The sequence below is a fragment of the Rattus rattus genome, chromosome 4 (assembly GCF_011064425.1).
Source record: "Rattus rattus isolate New Zealand chromosome 4, Rrattus_CSIRO_v1, whole genome shotgun sequence".
Lineage (NCBI taxonomy): Eukaryota > Metazoa > Chordata > Mammalia > Rodentia > Muridae > Rattus > Rattus rattus.
The window spans coordinates 123,163,565-123,178,617 of record NC_046157.1 but is presented as its reverse complement, the minus strand read 5'-3'; positions in this window follow the sequence as shown (position 1 = coordinate 123,178,617).

Below are 15,053 nucleotides of genomic sequence, written 5' to 3'. Positions count from 1 at the left end.
CTTTTTCTTCAAGTTTCCTCCTCCTGGCCAGTGTCTTATTCTCCATTGCATTAGGCTCTGGTTAGCAATCAATACCTATTTGCAGGGGAAAGATAAAGGAAGTTCCTGGAGAGAGGAGAGAGTGTCATAGGTGTTTAAACAGCCAATCAACAGGGTCAGTTGCCTAGCAGTATAACTTACTCGCCTAATATATGCAAAGCCCCCATGTTTTATCCTCAGAATGAGGGAGGGAAATATATTGCATTCATTTTCTGCTACGGCAACATAATACTTGAGACAAAAAAAGAAAAATTAAAAAAAGGCTGCGTTTCTGTTGGATCCCGAGTTCAGAAGCTCCAGTCTGTGCTGACAGGGTTGCTTTTAGGACTGTGATATGACAGTAACTTGGGACTGAGGAAACATACAGGTCATGAGGACCAGAAAGCAAAGGTGGAGAGGAGGGGAGGAGGGACACAAGACAAGATATATCCTTCAAGGGCGCACTCCCCAGGGACCCATTTTTCTCAGGGAAGTCCCTGCCCCCTGATATTTACACCACTCAATAATGCCCTCAGCCAATAAGCTTTTAGTGCTTGACCTGGCAGATGTTTCAAGCCCAAAACATACTACATAGAGTTGCAATGTAAGAGATTCAATGTAGCAAAGCTGCTGCTGGACTTGTAGGGGATTCCCTCTGAAGTAGGAGCAAACGTCTGTGTGGTTAGGTTTTGTGCTAAGGTTTACTCAAAAATTCTGTGTACTTGCTAGAGGTATTCATTAGTTAAGTCTTTTTCTTTAGCATCTATTGTTTGACTTGCCTAGGAAATAAGATAAACCTGATAAGGACATTTATAATGCCAAGTACCCGTTTCCTCCTGACCCCAACTTGCAACAGCAACATTTTCCTTACTCTGTTTCTGTGGGATGTACAGAATATATGTATAATCCTAGGACTCCAGTATTGAGGCAGGAAGACTGTGAGGCAGGAGACTAGCCTGGACTACACAGTAACACACTGTCTCAAACAAACAATAACTGCTTTCTGGAAAGTTTTACAGGAATCTTATATATAATCCCATGGATTTAAGACACCGTCCTTGACTATCTCCAGTTCTATCATGAGAGAGCTCGGGGCTCGGTCACTTCTCTTTAGAACCTTTACCTGAGAAGTGCGACTTCACATAGAGGCGTCCTTGTCTCCTGCACAATCGCAGCACACAAGGCCTGCCAGCTACACAGGTAAATGAGCCCAGCCCTGCCCTGCCCTGAGATTCCAAATCCCACCTCGGTCTCTGAGGCTTACCTTGTTTCTCTGGGCACATTCCTCCTGTTTCCTATTTATAGAAAGTGCTCGTTTCAATCCGAATCTTCTGAAACCAAGCAAACTATACTCAGAAGGGAGGGGCACTGGAGTTTTCTGTGGTTAGGGACTTCATGAAACTCCAGAAAGACATTAAAGGTTCAGTGCCTACAGCTTCTATAGGTACTCTCCTGAATCCCACGGGCCTATATGTTCTACCTAGAAGCTAAACAGGTACAGAATCACAAAACAATAATGTGGGAAGGAAAGGACAGGACATACAGTCCTCTGCTCATGTCTTTCGAGTGTGCTTGTCTATGGGTTTGTGTGCATATATATGGGTGTGGGGTTGTATGGGCTTGTGTGTGTGTGTGTGTGTGTGTGTGTGTGTGTGTGTGTGTGTGTGTGTGTGTGTGTGTGTGAGATCATTAGCATCAGTTGTCTTCCTCTATCACTATCTACCTTAATTCTGAGACAGTTGCTCACTGTACTTGGAGCTCACTGATTGGCTAAATTGATTACTAATAAACCTCAGGGATTCTTCTTTCTCCTCCACCTGCTGTGGTTTCAAGCCCATGCAACTGTGCATCCCCTCCTGACTTTTTCCATGAGTGCTGGAGGATTTGAACTCAGGTCTTCATTGCCTGGCTTTATTTTAAAGGACAATACATAATGTAACATCCTGATTCATGCTTCTCAAATACATGTTCCCTAGTCAGTCTGCCTCAGATCACCTCTGAAGCTCTGACCAGTCCCTTGACTTTATCCCAGACTGGCAGACTCCTAAGGTTCTAAGGGGAGAGGGGACTTCCATTGTCAGCCTCTCGGGGGTCTTTCTGTAGACAGTCTCATATATTCCAGACTCAACTCCAACATGATACAGAGCAGAGGATGCTCTTGTTCTGATCCTCCTGCCTCTCCCCAGCTCTGTGCTAGGATTACAGGACACATTACCACACTCAACTTACACAGGGCTAGGGATGAAAGACCGTGCTCCTTTCAGACTAGGTAAGCACTCCTCCAAAGGAGCTGCAATCCCAGCCCCTCGGCTGCTTCTCAAAGTCTGTGACTGTGCACAGGTCTTCTTTGGTTTTTAACTTAGATCTAATAAAATATAAGTGCTATATAGTTAATCTCTCGTTTAGGGGCTAATGTTCAGGGGGTGTATATAAAGAGGATGAATACTAACGCAAATTTTCTGGTTTGTGTAGTTTTGCTCCCCAGTTGTTTGAATCTACAGATGTGGAGTTCAGTGATCATGGAGGGCTGACCCTATTGAGGTCTAACCTACACTTAGGAGGTCCTGCATCTCAACAGCCATCAGGCAGTGAAGGTAGATGGTCTCCCTCTGTCATTACCAGGGACAGAGGAGAGATGTTCTGTGCCTCAGAGTAGGGTGTGCTTGCAGGCGTTTAACAGGAGCGTGGCAACACTACTACACACTGCCATTTTTTCCTCACAGCAGCCAAGAGCATTACTGGAACTGACAGAGGTAGGTTTCTGTTTCCTGGTGAAAGTGGGGAGAGGAGCCCCTCCTGGAGACAGGGAGAGGGAAATGAGCAGAATGGTCACATTGCTTTGGATATTGCAGAGATGCTAATCCAGACCCTTTGGCACTCTATCTAGGCAGCGACACCAAGGGAAAACATGCAGAAACTGATTTATTAGGAAGCAAGTGTAAATAACTCTAAGTTGTAAGGAGCATATAATAGCTTATTCAGGTAGAAAAATTACTCAGAGCATAGGAATTTAGGAAGGAAAAAATGAAAGGAATTCAGGTATAATCTAAGCTTAGATAGAATGAGTCTTGGTAGTGATTTAGGCATTTTGAGCAAAGTAGACAGGCAGCTTTTAGAAGGAGGCTATGTGATGTCTAGGTAGCCCGTGAAGCTCTCCGTTTGACAGAGGCTCTTGGTGAGCATTCCAGGAAACCACAGAGCTGCTGAGCTCAGTGCATAAGAGTAGGCTGTGTAGAAAGTTCAAGAGCCAGGAATGAGGGAAAGCTAACCAAGGCAGCACAGAGAGGTCCATTCTCCATTCTCCCTCAGGGAAGATATTAGACCACATCTCTCTCCCTTCCCTTCTTTCCCAGAGAAAAGGCTTTGAACTTGGGGCCAGAAAAACCTAAATTCTAACTCTGTTTCTGCTTCAACTTATTTTAGCCACCAAACTTAAAATGACAATCCTGGATTTTTTTTTTTCACTAAATGCAAGAGGGTGTCATAGTCAAGTTTGAATTTAAAACCTGTAAATTGTTTTCTCTATTTTGAGTCACTACAAAAAAATTTATCTTCAATGTCACCATTTTACTAGGCTTTGGGGTCAGTTGTATTTGCCAAAATGATTCATTTTAGTGAGGAACAAACAAGCATTAAACTGTACCATTAACCTAAACCTATTCTGGTTAGATGACGGAAGCTATTGATTGTGTAATTTGCGGCCAGACTTCTGTCAACAAGAATAAGTGCGCTTACTATACTCCTTGGAGGTATTTAAACCGGGGACAGTACACAGAGACTGACGCTTCTTACTGCTTGGAGAAGTTTCTTGAGCCGAGATGACAGAAAGGAGAGAAAACTCGAGTAAGATTATGGGTGGTGGCAGTGAGGTCTCAGTCAAGCTGCCAGCAGAGGAAGGCTTTCCCCACCGAGAAGCCTGTGAGATGGAGTGGGCCTCTTGACTTGGGCACTGACTGGACTGTTAACGGGTTTACCTTTATAGCGAAGGCAGTGTGATCTTCGGAGAAGCTGTAGATAGCTAGGCAAGTGGGTCTTTGACAAGAGGGACTCTAACAAAGTGGGGGAAAAAACTTCCTGTGACTCTCAGGAGTAAGAGGAAGACATTTTCTGAGTTAGGGTGAGTTGTATGTGGAAGCACATCTATTCCACAAGACTTGCATTGGGGCATTCAAGGAAAGCACTCTTGCTACCCCATCACCACAGCTGAATACTCCTGAGCAGTGCAGAGAAGCCTAATGACATACTGACCTGGAGACACAATTGTTTGATACCCAGTTGGGTGGTTTGATTGGTCTTGTGTGATTTGCCTGCCTCGGGAATCCAAGCGGTCAATATATAAACTCTGTCTTTGTCCTACTCTATCTTAGCTTAGCAACCTCTATGCTAGGTCTTTGTTCCTGCCTCTTCTTGTGTTTTTGTTGCTTTGTTATTGCTTCTGTTGTGGCCCAGTTAAAATGAATGGATCCAGAAGTGGAGCCCACACTATTTTACCAGTTCTCGGGAAGTAGGGGCATGAGGATCAAGAGTTCAAGGTCAACCTTGGCTATGTGAGACCTTGTCTCCTTCTATGGAGACCAAAGTCTCCCTACCTCTTAGAACAATGGTTCACTCAGATAAGCTCTCGGTGCACAGGTTCAAGTCTCAGCAGTCTGGATTTCCATTCTGGTTCCTTATTTTCTTGAAGAAACTACAACTCCTAAGACTCAGTCCCTTTACTTAAAATGTTGATGATAATGCTTATGCCATGAGGCTGATTTTAATAATTACATGACACAATAGCCTTCACATGTGAATAATGCATATGCAGACAGATGTTGACGGTTATTATAGCTAGCACTCAGCTTAGAGGATGAACATGGTTCAGAGGGACGGTGACTAATGCTTATAGCTAGGCCCCTAAAAGGAGTAGATTCCTTTCCCTCTATCCCTATTTATTTTGACAAGGTAGGCACCAACCTCAGAAACATAGCACAGAGACAGCAGGATCCACACAACCTATGCACCCAGGAACTCCTGTGTGCTGGGCTTCATTCCCCACACTGGCTGCTGGTTATCCCATGGGTCACTGAGAAAGAAATAGAATTGATTTTCTTTTTTATATAACTAGCAATTTAGCCACCTCTGGTGCAATAATCTGCAACATGATGTACCCAATAGTCAGTATTTAATGTGTGTGTCTTCTTACTTTGAGAATGTATAGTTAATCTTATTAAAATACATAGTCTTAAAATTCTCACCCTTCTACCTTCCATTCCCTCATATCTTGCACAGATATTATTTCTGCAACCCCCCACCCTCTCTCCAGGGTCTCTTGCTTTGCAGGCTGTCCTTGAGCCTGCTTTACAGCTGAGAACAACATTGAATTTCTGACGCCCACCTGTACACCCCAAGTGCGATTACTGACGTGTACCACCACACCTGGTGATGTGGTTGGTCACAGGGTTGCTTGCATACTAGACAAGTACTCTACAACCCGCTACACACCCAGATCCTGCGTTATACTTCTTAAGTTGATTGTTTTAGATATTCTTATCCATGTAATTTTCTTGTAAATCACATTCTTTGAACACTAGTTAATAAAATGGCACATCGAGTGCTCCCGAGCCCCCATGCACGTATCTTATCTAAAGCAAACAAAAGGACTCTACTCCCCGCTTAAATTTCTTTATGGCCCCCGAAACTTTGATTTAATCACCATAAGTACATCATGTATTTTGCTAATGACAGCACAGAGTAGTTCTGATTCTTATTATATCTTCAAGGCTGCTGTCACAATATTAGAAAGGTAGATGTCTTAAAAGTATTTAATCCCAAGATCATGAAAATTTAATTGAGACCGACTCACCAAAAATCATGTCAAATAATAATTTCTTGTGTGTAAAATGTTCAGGTTAGCATGATTTCTTCGAATTGTCTTGTTTTTTGTTATTAATTATTTAACACAAAATAATGGCTTTCATCCAAGAGGCCTTGTACTTACATGTCATTATTGTTCTCATCCATTCCCCTCCATAATCGACTCCCCTAGCTGGCCTCCTCTCTTCTTCCACTTGTTCCTTCTATTCTGCTCTCCTATTGCATGTATTTCAAATCTTTTAGTGGGTTTCCTCAAATAAGATTTGTTGTTGCTCTTGGTGTTGCTATGGAGACAGGGTCTGCTATGAAAATAATCTAATTGCTTTATTTTTGAGACAGGGCAACGACATCGATCTTCTTGTCTCCGCCTCCCAAGGGCTTGCACAGACGCACACCACCATGCTTGATTTAGTCAATGCTGGTGAGCTAAGCTGTGCTTTGGCTGTGCTATGCACATGTTCTACCAACTGAGCTGTGTCCCCAGCCCCTGTGTAAATGTTTATTATATCATATGAAGAAGTATAGTGCTTTATTATGTCATGTGAAGAAGTATGTGCTTTATTATGTTATATGAAGAAGTATAGTGCTCTATTATATCATATGAAGAAGTATGTGCTTCCATCCCAATTCTTCCTTTTGTATGATTCTTAGAAAGTGATCTTTGATCATGAGGCAGACTGCATGCCAACTTCAGTTTGACGACGTTGTGCTACGCTCAAATGGAACAATGTCTCCAAAGGCTCCTGTCACAATATTAGAAAGATCGATGTCAAGCTGCCACCGCGCTCCTCGCTAAGCTGCCACACCAACAGAGGCTCCACTCCAGTAAAATTTACTATTGTTGTAGCCTGGATCCCTGAGTCATGGGGAACTTGTGCACTGGAATTTGGTTGAGAGTGTTGAGGGGGAAAGTTCCTCTTTGCCTTTCTCCACACATACACTATATCGCAGTGCCAAGTTCATGATCACTTAGCGTCTTTGAAATATGACATTATCGTGCTTTCTGGAGAGAAGTTTCTATGCCCCCCGCCCCCAATCATCTAGGAACGACAGAGATGGGTCCATAGTTAAGAGAACTTGCTGCTCTTGCAAAAGACATAGGTTTTGCACCCAGCACCTACATAGTGGCTCACACTCATCCATAATTTCAGTCTTAGGGGATCTATAGCAAGCAAAATATTTATATGCATAAAATGAAATAAACTTTAAAATCTCATCTAGTAGCTAAGGATGTGGCTCAATGGCATAGCATCTGTGTAGCATGAGCAAGATCTTGGGTGTAACCTCTAGGGGAAAAATCAGCTAATGGCTCCTGATAGGGCTGTTAGGCACATTTGGAAATGTGTGGGAAGCACTTTGGTTGCCACAGTGACTGGCAGGCAGCAGTGGGGGAAGGAAGATGCTTTTAGAATTCAATAGGATAAAACAAGGGAGGCTAAAATTTCCTGCCATGTATAATACCATTATGAATAGTGGTTCAGACAGAACGTCAGTCGCATCTCCTTTAAGAAATATATGCTCCCCCCACAACCACTTATGGAAATCTGGCAGAGCTGCTTAAAGCAGATCTGACAGAGGTCCAGTAGGCCTACCTTCCCCTGCGGGTCACAGGCATATCTGAGGCTCTCCTCTAGGCCATGCATAGGCCAATCCTTTTCTCTTCTTCTCAGCCCCCAAGAAAGGGAGGCACTGCTGGCTGCCTTTCAGAAGTTGTAGTTTAAGGACCCAAAGTCCCATGGTGCATATGGAAACCCCCACTACTGGATTAATCAGGCTCATAAAAAACTGTCTGTACGTAAAGTCAGAAGAAAGACTTGTTGAAGAAAGAAGGGGTTCAGAGAGAGTTCAAAAAATAGATTTAAAAGCTAAATATTGTCTCTAAAAGACATTTAAAAATACAACATGTTGCACGCAATTGTACGAACAGTACAAAGCACGCATGAGTTAATTTATCATGTTATCTCAAAGGAAGTACTTTATAAGCAATCAGTTGTGATCCGAGCATAGAAAAAGGGGAAAGTAGAATAAGGACGGGGTACCAAAAAGAGATAAGAAAGGAGGAGAGAGAAGCTAGCTACCCAGTTCTGGCCACCTTAACTCTGCATTTCTACTGCCAAATGCTCTCTGAACGAAATGTCAAAATAATTGTCACCTTTTGAGGCAACACTGCAATTTCTACCTGTGTGTCTCCACAGTGCTTTATACAGAGAGTGCTCACTAAGCTTTGACAGCCACACTGTGTCGCAGATCAGTTTTGCCAAAGCTATCAGGTTCCACATCCCGTCTTAGACATGCCCACACAATGGCTTGTTTTGTGTTTTAGGTTCACAGTACAACTTTTATGAACAGGAGCACACAAGTTGCTTTCTTTCCTCAGGAGGAATGCTTCCAGGTGTTTCGGGGGAAACTGGACCTGAATAAAAACAAAGTGGACTTTAAACTCTACTTCAGCACAGTGTTGAAGAGACTAGGTCAAGGTGCCCTTAACTTATGAGGAACCACACATTCTAAGACGTAAAAGAGAGTAATCGAAATTAAGTCTGTCCAAGCAGTAAGTGGCTGGTGATTACGCTGAAACTTGATGCTTTCCTTTATTTAATGTGATGTTGTCTCTCTCTCTCTCTCTGTGTGGTGGTGCTGAGGACAAAATGCAGGATTCTGCATATGCTACCACAGTCCGTGGGTTTTTAGAATGAGGCTTTCCTATGTAGTTCTGTCTGGCCTTGAACTCATAACCTTTTGCTTTCACCTTTTAAAGGATGAAACTACAGGAATGTGCCACCATACGACCAATAATTCTTTGTTTGTTTGTTTGCCTTACTATGCTGCCCTAGCTGGCCTGTAGCTCATTAGATAGGCCACTCTGGCCTTGAGCTTGTAGTGATTCTCCTGACCCTTCTTCCAGAGTGTAGGATTACACAGTCATGTCACGGCGTCTGTGACAAGACAGTTCTTAGGAAGTGTAGTGTCAAAGTGGCCGACACTGAGCACCTTGTTCATCTGATCTGTTACAGTAGACAGAGCTCCATGTTAGAACCTAGTGCTAGATCTCATTTTCAGTCATAGTTCGCACTCCTGGAAGTCTTGAAAATGCACTCTTTGTAAATTATTTGAATAACATTTATTTATTTTATTTATTTGTGTGGGGAGGATAGGGTGGGTATATGTATGTGTGTGTACATACACATAGGCTATGGCATCTATGTGCCTGTGTGTAAGTCAGAGGAGAATTTGTGGGGCTTAGTTCTCTCTTACCGTATGGACACCAGGGATCAAACTCAGAAATACTACGCCATATGCTTCTGAAAATTGGTAAATGGAGATGTTTGACAGAAGTATTGACAAAGCCTCTCTACCGAGGCATGAGGTAGACAAGTAAAACTGTCTCTGGTGTTAGCCCTCCTGGCTGCTCGTCTGCTGCCGTCGTGCTTTGACTGAGTAACTGACCTGGCAGCCCCACCCTATTCCTGAGCTGAGTCTTCTCATTTTCTGTTCCAATGATATATCTGTTATTCCTTATGTTTTTGGGACTCCGTTCTCTCCTAGCTAACATTCCTTTTCAGCTCATTTTTTTTTTAAATCACTTCCTACATTCTCACCCTCATTCCATCTGCTTTCATAGGGCACTACTAGAACTAGTGGTGGGGGTTGTGGGGTGGCTGATGGTTCTATGCCAGTCTTCCCAGCTCCTAGTCCCTAGCTGGCTTGAATGCCACTCAAGTTGAATAGATGACTAAAAGCATTTTGGAAGTACATGTTGCTATCTCTGTTAAGCAATCCACATTTGTAAAGTTTGATTAGTGGTCATCCTGTATTGAAATCATGAGAAAAGTCGCCCTGTTAGAATAGCAGGCTGAGTCAGGCTCAGAAGCTAAAATCTATAAGGAAAAAAAAAAGACCTTTCTGCATTGTTCTCTTATTATTGTGGAGAATCTCAAACTCAAGGTTAGCTCATTGAGACTCGTTTGATGAAGGACTTCCACACAAAATTAGGTCAAGTCCTAACCTGTGCAAAAATCAGGCAGTTAAAATCCTCAGAGGAAATGTTCTAGATAATATTCCAAAACTAATGAAGTCACATATGGACATTTGGTACTATTGGGCCTACACCAGTGGCCAGAGAGCATTAATACCTCATTTTATGATGGCAACAATAAAAACCTGTGTCTGAGTTTCCAACCTGAGACCCTTGGAAAGTGAGGTAAATTTGACATAATCTTTTTGAAATTGCAAAAATGCCTTTTCTTTCTCAAACATCTAGCATAGATTTGTTCCTTTCAGTGATTATAAATAACAAGGTTGCTTAAAACATCTATGGACAGAACTATGATAATAACAATAACAACTCTATAGGGACATATCTGAGAATTTCATTTTATTTTAGGGAGGTAAACCCTACAATCCCTACTTGTGTCTTCTAATCGGGTACTATGTACTCATGAGATAAATTCAAATGTTCTTCATGATGACTAAAGGTCATGGTTGTGGGTAAAGCCAGTTGACCATGAGGGAAGAAATGCTAGAGACAGACGGTCGCCATAGTCATCACTATAGCTGCTTTGGAGATCTGTGTGGGGGCAGAGGGAGAAGCGGAGACAGAAGGTGTGGTGAAATGTTGCTAATTGCTGAGCCTTGGTGGAGCACGGTGAGTGCACCCTGTTGTAGGGAGTTGGTTTGGTGCTGCTATGTATTCAAAGGCTAAAAACTGTATCCCACGACCTGGTTGCTCTAGGACAAGTGAATTCTCACTCACACCAGCATTTGTTATGCAAACCTTTCCTCTCTTAATAAAGATGCCTACAGCCACCTTCTGCTGGGCAGAAGAGATGGGGCAGAGGAAAGGTTCCCTACTTCAGGGTCTGAGGCAGAGACCAGGAGGGAAGAGAAGGAAGAAGTCACCATGAGGTAGGTGGATTGTAAGCACATGCCCATGAGTGCTGGCCTGATGGCGTAGGAGCAGCCCCAAAGGAGCATGGCAAGTCATACCTCACCACAGGGAAGTAGACAAAATAGCATAGAGGTTTGACATCTGCCCAGCTTGAGTGGTTTTATGTTTATTATAAATCTAAAGGCTTTTATGTCTTTTATTTGGGAACTATATGGTCTGAAGTGGGAGAAACCACCAATAGATATTTAAAGATAACTAGGGGGTATAGCAAATAATACATTCGGAATGATAATAACCCCAACACCATGTAGTTTTAGTTTAATTCCTTCAGAGATTCAAAAATAATTATGAGAGGATGGTTGGTTAGGAAATTTCTGTGGAGCCTGGGTCTGAAAAGTAGAGCTCAATATTCCAGGTCCAATCTGTACAATGCTTGTCTTTTTGACTTTCAGACAGTAGACAAGGTGAGCAGTCAAAATCACCACACCCTTTAGTTGGGGGTCAAAGTGATAGATGCTTAATCTGGGAAACAGGGACAAATTTAGTTTTCATTTATTCACTAATTGATTTTCCAATCTCTGAGTGACAGCATATTGTAGATGCTGTGGGAATAGCTGTGAACAAGTCAAAAATAAGCCTTTTCACTCAGAACTTGAACCATCCTGAGGCAGGAACCTTGATGGGCACACAGACAAAGACATGAACAAGAGACTTCTGAGGGAAGTGAAGTGTGAGTGACCACAGGTACCTGAGGCAAAGCAGTTTCTTTGGCCTGAACCGCAAGAAAAAGTTACAAGCGGGGAGCACATAAAGTGAGCCTAGGGTTAGCGAAGGGTACACCACATAGGAAGACAAGCGGGGAGACAGTCACCACAGCCAGGGTCCCTCAGAGTCAGAAATGAAGAGCATGGAGAGCAAAGGAGAGAGAAAGTGACCTGAAGGAGGAGCCCGGTGGGAAGCCTCCTGAGGACTCTCAGCGGGGCAGTCACAATCTGAGAGTGTTACCAGGAGGTCCTTTGAAAGAATGGTAGAAAGTTAAGGCAGGGTGAAGCCCCAAGTGAGAAGTGTTGGTAAGAAGGACAAGTCAGGGGTAAAAGGGGATAGAGGTGGACACTATTAGGTGCATTTAAAAAAAAAGATTCGGGGTTGGGGATTTAGCTCAGTGGTAGAGCGCTTGCCTAGGAAGCTCAAGGTCCTGGGTTCGGTCCCCAGCTCCAAAAAAAAAAAAAAGAACCAAAAAGAAAAAAAAAAAAAAAAAAAAAAAAAAAAAAAAAAAAAAAAGATTCATTGATGGGGTGGCTCTGAGGCACAAGAGAAACAACGTGAATGAAACCAGGTTTGCTCATGCATGTCTATACTCTTGCATCAGCAATACTGAGTTAGAAGGGTTGTCATGAGTGCAGGGATGGCCTGGGCTGCATAACAAAATCATGTTTCAAAAAGCAAAAAGGGGGGAAGGGAGGAGGGAGAGGGAGAGGGAGGGAGGAGAGGAGAGAGGAGGGAGAGAGAGAGAGAGAGAAAGAGAAAGGAAGGAATCATTTAACAACAACAGAAATTAAGAGTCCAATATCAAGCAAGACTCGATCAGCCAGACATCCAGCCTTGTTTCAGTTTTACCAGGAAAATGAGTCAGATGTAAAATGCCCAAAGTGTATTTTTTAATCCTTCTCACTCTTTGGGCGAGATCCCCTGGGAAGTAGTTCTAAGTAAGGCAGGCTTCCTCAAGGCCAGCTAAAGGGATTCTCTACAAGATAAGTTTCTCCAGCCCTTGACTGAGGAAAGGAAGAGAAAGAGGATGCAAGGGCAATAACCAAATCCTGCACCATCAATTTTCCTGCCTCGTTTTTTTCTTCCCTGAGTCCATTTCCCACAATGATGCTTTCTCTGTAGCCCAGGCTGTCCAGGAACCTAAAGTCACTCTGTCACTGTGCCCAGCACCTTGTTCTGATGGCTTACTGATATGATAGATTTTTAATGTATATTTTGAATTTCTTTTTTTAAAGACTTATTTCTTTCTTTAATGTGTATGAGTACACTGTAGCTGTCTTCAGAGACACCAGAAGAGGGAATCCGATTCTGTAATCCCATTACAGAAGGTTGTGAGTCACCATGCAGTTGCTGGGAATTGAACTAAGGTCCTCTGGAAGATCAGTCAATGTTCTTAACTGCTGAGCCATCCCTCAAACCCATATTTTGAATTTCTAAAGTGATTTGAATTCCAGAAAGGCTGAGATTTTCTCCATTTAAATTTGCTTTCATTCCCAGGAACTGGCAGGATTCCTAGACTCTGAAAAATCAAGATTGAATACCTTACCAAAAATGTTTGGAGCCCAGCCCTTGCCGACAGGACATGTTCATGACACACCATCATATTTTACCCTTTTATGAGATGAGATGCTTTGAGCTCGTTCTGGGTTGAGAATGAGGAGGAAAGGGGATAATTGATCCTTCCCAGCAATGCAACAAAATGTGCTTTGTATGAGTATATTTTGAACTCCTTAAATATATGATTATAAGGTAAATGTGACACAAAGTAATCACATTTTTTTGATGTGCGTTTTAACTAAAAAAAAGTGAATCTGAAAAACTTATAATCCTACTTTTATAATATGGAAAAATTCTCTCTCATTTCCCAACACTCAAGTTCTAAGAATGGGTTTATTAGAGATAGTAGAAAGATTTTGTTTTCTTTGGTTCTGGAGCTAGGAGCACACACACTAAACTAGGACAGTCTGAAACCCGCCATGCAGCCCAGACTGGCTTACAATTCTTGGCAATCTTCCTGGCTCAGTCTCTGAGGTACCAGGATTAGTCACTGAGATTTTCTTTAAAGAGTTACCTTTCAATGCTAGGGAGATGCACAAGCATGAGGATATGAGTTCAAATCCCTGGCACAAAAGAAGAGTTGGACATGGGTACTCATGTGACTGTGACCCCAGCTCCATGGCAGGCAGGCATACTAGGGTCACTGGGGCTTGCTGCCAGCCTAGCTCCAGGTTCAGTGGCAGGCCTTGTCTTGAGGGAATAAGGTAGAGGTAATAAAGCAAGATGCCCAGTATCTTCCCTGACACACACACACACACACACACACACACACACACACACACACACTCACACACACTCACACACACACACTTACACACACAGAGAGAGAGAGAGAGAGAGAAAGAGAGAGAGAGAGAGAGAGAGAGAGAGAGGCTACCTTTGTGTATGTGTGTATGTGTTTGTGTGCACAGGTGCACAAGAATGTGTGCCTGTATACATATGAATCCCAGAGTATGATTTCGTGCATCTTCTTCTATCATTCTCCATCTTATCTTTTGAGACAGAGTTTGTCACTGAACCTCATCAATTCAGCTACATGAACTGGCCAGTGAAATCGTCTGTGTGTTTCCCTAGTACTGGGATTACAGATGTCCAGTGTCGTCTCTGGCTTTTTACATGGGAACTGGGGATCTCTGCTTCTCATGCTTTCTTGGCAAGCACTTTGCTGGCTGAGCAATCTCACTTGTCCCCAGAGTCAGATCTGAGGCTAAATTTACCTTCTCAGTTGCCGACTAGTAGAAGGGCTCACATGAGAAGGGAATCCTCCGTCCAGTGTATTTTAGTCTAGGTCCTTTACGAAACCAAAAGCAGAATTTCAGCAACTGCCCTACTTGCCTGAAAATTCTTTCACGGTGAAGATGAAAACGAGGAACACATTGGTGTATATCTGAATTCCCTAGCCCTGAGATTAGGAGCTAAGGACCAACCACTCAGGCCAGTTTGCCACTGAGGCATTTCCAGACTTCTGCACTCCGTGTTGTTTTATTTGCAGTAAAGCATCAAAGTAAAAGAACTACCTTCCAGTTAGAATTCAGGAGACAGGTTCTCATCATACAATAGAAAACCTTTGGTAAAGAACAGAATGATAGAACAAACCGCTCTATGCTCTATGAAAGCAGAAATGGGTTTGACCCCGAAACGTGAGGACAGTCTAGGAGTCTGGCAGGAGAGACAGCCTCACTGCCATGGCCTTGGAGAACTTGCTTTGGACTGTAAATAAACTCACCAGAAGCTTCAGTAGGGGATACATGTGACTGAACCTCTTCTTATCCCTCCAAAAATGTCTTTCACCCCTGAGAGAGAAGGAAGTAACTGAGCTGAGAAATATGTAAGCAAGCTCCTAAAGCTATAAATTCTTGCTTTTACTGTGTCTAGATGCCAAATTGATTTAAGGTAACAAAACACATAGGCTAAAGGAACAGAAGTGTCTAGACTCCCTGGGGAGTAGATTCAAGATGAATATGCA